Source organism: Eucalyptus grandis, chromosome 3, assembly GCF_016545825.1.
Source record: "Eucalyptus grandis isolate ANBG69807.140 chromosome 3, ASM1654582v1, whole genome shotgun sequence".
NCBI lineage: Eukaryota > Viridiplantae > Streptophyta > Magnoliopsida > Myrtales > Myrtaceae > Eucalyptus > Eucalyptus grandis.
In genome coordinates, this window is record NC_052614.1 from 40,710,881 (window position 1) to 40,717,429 (window position 6,549).

At 42.7% G+C, this 6,549-nt stretch overlaps 2 long non-coding RNA genes across 3 annotated transcripts; both read left to right on the top strand.

The window, feature by feature from the left end:
• Positions 1-1,381: 1,381 nt before the first annotated feature.
• Positions 1,382-3,192, top strand: LOC120291249. Its single transcript, XR_005549182.1, has 3 exons — positions 1,382-1,941; positions 2,756-2,973; positions 3,079-3,192. It is a non-coding gene; the product is annotated as an uncharacterized LOC120291249 (long non-coding RNA).
• Positions 3,190-5,742, top strand: LOC120291248. 2 transcript variants are annotated; one of them, XR_005549180.1, is made up of 5 exons: positions 3,190-3,346; positions 3,666-3,970; positions 4,084-4,351; positions 4,490-4,746; positions 5,131-5,742. It is a non-coding gene; the product is annotated as an uncharacterized LOC120291248 (long non-coding RNA). The 2 variants fall into 2 exon arrangements; XR_005549181.1 differs by lacking the exon at positions 4,490-4,746.
• The last annotated feature ends 807 nt before the right edge of the window (positions 5,743-6,549 follow it).

Below are 6,549 nucleotides of genomic sequence, written 5' to 3' on the forward strand. Positions count from 1 at the left end.
CAAAACCCATGTTGAGAGATTTATATATTCATTGAATAATTTATTTTTCATGGTCTGTGCATTCTAGGAGTAAATAAAACAAAACCGCACGTGGAGACCACATGTGGAGACCATTTCACACATTTGGGCAAAAAAAGGGGGAAAACCACGTGTGGAGGCCATTTCCTTGGAAGTAATCTGCTACTTTGTCTGATGCCATTTATATTCTCCACGAAAAAGAATACAAATATCTCATGATTTCTTTTTATCAACCGCTGAAAATATCCTTTTTTTTTTCCCTTTTTGGGACGAAACTTACGTTAATTTAGAAAGAAAAGACCGACGGGTCAACATAAAAAAATCTTTGGTGGGAACGCGAAGATCGGCACGGCAGTGGTTGCGACAGATTGTTAATAATCACCATAAAAATGCGTACCTCTTCAAAAAAAAAAAAAAAAAGGCATTTCTTAGGGGCCGAGCTTAGTAGAGTTGTAAAAGATTATTAAAAGAATTGAAGAGCAGAGAAAATCAGATCTCTCATGCTTTTTTATTTTTTGGTCTTACTCTTCGAGTCAATGCACCTGTGTGTGCGATACTCACGTAAATCCAACTCTAGAGCCGGTACTGTTCAGTCCCATCCCCCTTCCTCCTTCCCCTCTAATCCCTTTATCGGTAGGCCCGCATGCCCGATATCGAATCCCTCATGGCGTCAAGATGGGTCTGGGGAAAAAGTTTCGACACGTGCCGCATTCTCAATGGGTACCGGATCACGACAGGAAGACCTAATTTTTTTCTCTTGACTGGAACATCGGAACCCACGACCTGAATCTTCCTGGTTGCTTCTTTCCTTTCGGTTCTACCGCAATAGAATATACCGGCGAAAGTTCATCCGAGAAAAAAAAAAAACATCATTCATCCTCAGCCCCAAAGTCTCTGTCCCCCCTGTCTCTCTCTCTCTCTCTCTCTGAAGCTCTCGTGAGGCTTTTTTGCTTTTATTACGCCCCATTTTCACGTGCCCTTTATTGAAAAGTGGTTGCTTCTTTCCTTTCGGTTCTACCGCAATAGAATATACCGGCGAAAGTTCATCCGAGAAAAAAAAAAAAAAACATCATTCATCCTCAGCCCCAAAGTCTCTGTCCCCCTGTCTCTCTCTCTCTCTCTCTCTGAAGCTCTCGTGAGGCTTTTTTGCTTTTATTACGCCCCATTTTCACGTGCCCTTTATTGAAAAGTAAGGGTCATCGAGGAGAAAATATTGGGTACATCTTATGTAGCCAGCGTGGCAAACAAGAAGGCACTGGGAGCGCGACACGTGTCCTCGGGGACCCATAATTTCGGGCGCCATTTTGAAAATTTTTGTGTACTGTAGCTCGTGGAGAGAGGTTTTTGTTGCGACTTCTTTCTTTGCGCCTCTCTACCCTCGCTCTCTCTCCCCGACGAAGTCCCTCTCTCTCTCTGCCCTCTCTCTTTCCGACCGGCGACCCACCGCGAGCAACCGACGAACCAGAAGAATACCGGCGAGAGGACCGCGAGCAACCGACCGGCGTGCTACCTCCCTCTCTCTCTGCCCTCCCTCTTTCCGACCGACCGGCGTGCGACCTCCCCCTCTCTCTCTCTGCCCTTCCTCTTTCCGACCGACCGGCGTGCGACCTCCCTCTCTCTCTCTGCCCTCCCTCTTTCCGACCGGCGAACCACCGCACCACCCCTCCGGCTCCGGATCTGCCCCGACTCGTCCGTCCCCTGTTCTTTCTCTCCCGTTGCGTCTCTGTCTGCCCTCCCTCTCTTCGCGGCGAACTAGCGCGTGACCGGCGAACCACTGGCCTGAACATTGATAATGTTTAGTTTTTTCATCAGTTATTAATAAAATCTTCTGTTCCTTATTCTTTTTCAGCAAACAAGTTCTGGGGATACCACTGGCATGAACACTGGAACTTCTTCGGACATTGGAAATGCAGGTTTACTTGGGTGAGTTCATTCTTCTTTAGCAGTGCATTGTGCTTACATGGCAAATTATTGTGGTTGGAAAGTAAAATGAAACGGCTTGGAGGCTCTCTTTGTCACTTTGATGGAAAAAGTTCATTCTTTGTGATGCATATTAGTATTTCTGCCTTGCACATCATACCATGCAGAAAAAGCGAAAATAATCCCAGCAGCAATCTAGGAAACAGATGTCTGTAGATGAAATGGAAACAAGCAGTTTATTATCGTTTCAACAGTTCGAAATTAATTTTTCCCTGCAACCAGTCAAGGTTGATATAAATCCTTACACCGAAAAAAATAACAGATCGCCTGACCATGTCATCAATGCTTGTCTTTATTGATCATTCATGTGTGACACTAAGCCCCTGTTATACCTAAATTCTTTCAACATCGGACTAGAATACTTCCAACTTATGTGATATTTATTTGACATTGTTTAAAATTTGGAAGATCTGATATTTGGATGAAGTTTTTCCTACTCCTGAGTTTGTGCTCTGCTTTATTGATTTTGCATGCGTGGGTCTATGTGCTGGCGCAAATGTGTCATAGACAGCTGATATCTCAATACGCATGACATGAATATCTCATTTTGGGGTTCACAACTTCTGGATAAATTTTTAAAATTGAAATTCTGCCACTTTCTTCCTTTAGGGTAGTTTCTGCAATGTTTTGTGGCTTTCGTTTTGTGGCAAGGTTAATCTTTTCTTATTGTGATTCATATGGGGGAAGACTGATTTGAGGATTCAGCTGGTAACCATTCTCTGATGAGATGTCTGACTTTGAGTTTTGGTTTTTATAGACAGTAGAATCTGTTGAGGCTCCCAAGAGGCCTACGCAAGTTCCTGATGCCATTAAGCATGGGGGATTTATTGCTTATGAGCGCGAAGATGTTAAATATAGGGACCTAATGTTCGGATGAACGATTGGAAGGAAGTCATGGAGGAGTCCAAACCAGGTCCCCTGTTAAAAACTCAGTCTGCCCGGTGCATGGACTGTGGCACTCCATTCTGCCATCAGGTAAGAGTTGTAATGATTTTATTTTATAATTGTGTCTGTGCGTATGTACGTATGTATTCTAGATGAATTTTATTGTTTATCTGTTCCTTTGGCTTTACTATGCAGGAAAACTCTGGATGTCCTCTTGGAAACAAAATACCTGAGTTCAATGAGCTGGTATACCAAAATAGGTGGCAGGAAGCACTAGATCGACTGTTGGAGACAAATAATTTCCCCCGAGTTTACAGGCCGTGTGTGTCTTGCACCGTGTGAAGGCTCTTGTGTTCTTGGTATCATTGAGAATCCTGTTTCCATCAAATATTGAATGCTTGATCATAGACAAGGCCTTTTGAAGAGGGTGGATGGTGCCCCGGCCACCCCAGAAGAGAACAGGGTATGCTGTCTCTTTATTCAACAACATTAACCAGTCAATTATATCTGTGCTTTGCTTACTATGCTCTTGGAGAATATGATTGGTAGGCGTTGCTTGAAAAGCTATGTCAAGGCTGTCCATTATGTTCCCTAGAGATGTTTCTTTTCTCTGGGGTTCCTGTTCAAGTTACATCCCTCCTTTCCTTAATTCACAATGCTTAAGAATTAGCCTGGTTTTCCATTGAGTCTTTTGGCTTAAACCAGTCAGATTTCAGGGTTGGTTGTGACAAAAGATGTTGCCTATTCTAAAGTTAATATCATCAATTTCTTTATGCGCTCAGGAAAAAAGTTGCGATTGTGGGAAGTGGACCAGCTGGATTGGCTGCAGCTGACCAGCTGAACAGGATGGGCCATTTTGTGACAGTGTATGAGCGTGGCGATCAAATTGGGGGCCTAATGAAGTATGGTGTGCCAAACATGAAGACTGACAAAGTGGATGTAGTTCAACGGCGAGTTAACTTGATGGCTTAGGAAGGTGTCAATTTTGTGGTGAATGCCAGCGTTGGGAAGGATTCATCATACTCTCTTGATAGGCTCCAAAGGAAAATGATGCTATTGTTTTAGCTGTTGGCGCCACAAAACCAAGGTAAGTTCATTGTGACTTAACTTTGGGGACATGTTGTAGGAGTTTTTGCACCATGTTCTGGTTGATGAGAAAAGCGATATTTATGCTTGTGGATTGAATTTTCCTTCTTGCAGGGACCTTCCTGTACCTGGACGCGAATTGTCAGGTGTTCATTTTGCCATGGAGTTCCTTCATGCAAACACAAAGAGCTTGCTTGACAGCAATCTCAAGGATGGTAACTACATATCTGCAAAGGGAAAGAAGGTAGTGGTCATTTGTGGAGGTGACACTGGCACGGATTGCATAGGAACATCTATCAGGCATGGCTGCTGTAGAATTGTAAACTTGGAGTTGCTTTCTAAGCCACTGGAGAAGAGGGCTCCAGGCAACCCTTGGCCACAGGTACAAATATTACATAAGTTACCTTTTCTCTTGACAACCACAGGAGTACTCTTGCTTATTCCATTATCGTTTATTTTATAGCATGCGCAGTGTAATATTTGCTCACCGTTCTTTTCCTCTGTTCAATGCTGTTTATAGTGGCCTCGCGTCTACCATGTTGATTATGGCCACCAGGAAGCTGCAGCTAAGTTTGGGAAAGACCCAAGGTCTTATGAAGTGCTAACTAAGCAGTTTATTGGTGATGAAAATGGGGTCGTTAAAGGGCTTGAAGTAGTGCGTGTTAGGTGGGAGAAGGATGCTAGTGGGAAGTTTCAGTTCAAAGAAATTGAGGATCTGAGGAAATCATTGAGGCTGATCTGGTTTTACTGGCCATGGGATTCCTTGGTCTAGAATCGGTGAGTATTTGAACCGTTCTCTCATATTTGTCAAATAGTTGGAGCTGTGCTAAGAAAGGATTTGGCATGGGAAAGTCAAATTTGCATGTAAATTAGTTGTTTTTCTTTCCGTCGTAACTGTATAACTTGGTTATTCAGTGTATGTGCTAAAGTAAATTTGATTGGCATGTGGGCCTTTAGAGGCTTACTATTGCCCTAGGAAACCTTATATAATATGGAAAAGTCGAACTGGTTAAAAATGAAGAATGTGAAGATACCTTTTAACCCATACTTATGTTTATGTGCATAGGGCTAGTGCCGGGTGGATGTAAATCTGTTCTCTTTTTCTGGACAGTTTATTGACAGCATTTGTGCCTGTTGTTTTTGCTGGTTTGCCCTTTCCAGACTATTGTAGACAAGTTGGGTCTAGAGAGAGATGGCAGGTCAAACTTCAAGGCTGACTATGGCCGGTTTGCGACCAATGTGGAGGGAGTTTTTGCTGCTGGGGATTGCTGATGTGGTCAGTCTCTGGTGGTGTGGGCCATCTCCGAGGAAGGCAAGCTGCGGTGCAGGTCGATAGATTCCTCATGCCAAAGGAGGAGGATCTCACCGTCGACCCTGAGGCATATATCTTCTTTCAAATTATTCAATGCGGCATGAATTGCTAATTGTATCATGCTCGCCTGTGGGGGGAGCCATCTTCAAGTCCTTATTGTTCTTTTATTAATGTAACAAGATTCTCATTGCCACCCAAAGTCACTTTTCATCATTGAGGCAATACTTTCGTTCGGGAAGAAGGTGGGTGTAAAATAGAAAAAGCAGAGAATGTCATTTTTGTCATGTCCTTTCCACAGTTGCTCGTGTTGGAAAATAGGCATCTCGAAGCTTTGATTCGTCTGTTGTTATTTATTGTGCAGTATTGGAAAATAGGCATCTCGAAGCTTTGATTCGTTTGTTGTTATTTATTGTGCAGTATTTTGTTGTTTGATCACAAGAATGTAGCACTTTTGAACTTAATTCAACACTTAAAGGTTGAATACAGAACAAGCTCATTGGTCAAGCTTAAGTCGATGCCTTTATTACTGTTCCCACAATTCTCTTGCAAATTGTCTCTTGCAAATTGTCAACAGGTCTCTCATCAACGCAAGGCTCTACGGAAAGCATTTCCCGCACGTCAATTAATTCTCTCTCACACTATTGATAATTGAAACACACTATTGGTAATTGAAACGTGATGTTGTGTTCTTTGTATATCGTCAAATTCAGAGTCGACGGGGTTGAATTATTGCCACTTTTCGATTTTATACTAAGTAGCAATCCCTTGGAGCCGCAGGTTTGCCAAGATTGGTAGGGCAGCGAGAGCTTTGCCTAGCAAGGTAACCGGCCACAGTTTGGATCAGAAATAAAATCAACATCTGACGACGTCATTTAATACAAAGCTTTGTTCTGTCAAAGAAAGCTGAAGGTACTCGAACCTGAAATTGAAACATCATAGTCCAAACATGAAATTGTTATTCATTCAAACCGACAATCCAATAAGCAAAAAGCTTTCCTTATGTTAGGTACTCCAAGAGATTTATGCACACGCAAAGTAGCCCCGTGAAAAACATTGCGTCTCAATCAGCATTATATTGGACAAATTGGCCATCTTTCTTGGTTCGACTCTTGCCAACTCATCTTCTCATGAAAGGCAATACTCACATTATCAAAACATGCCAATACCTTCTTCAGAAACACATAGAACTCCAAAAGAAAAGTAAACCCCTCGAATATCTTTGCGAGTGCATGTAGAACCAACCTTGGTAACAAGAACTTCCTTGAAGA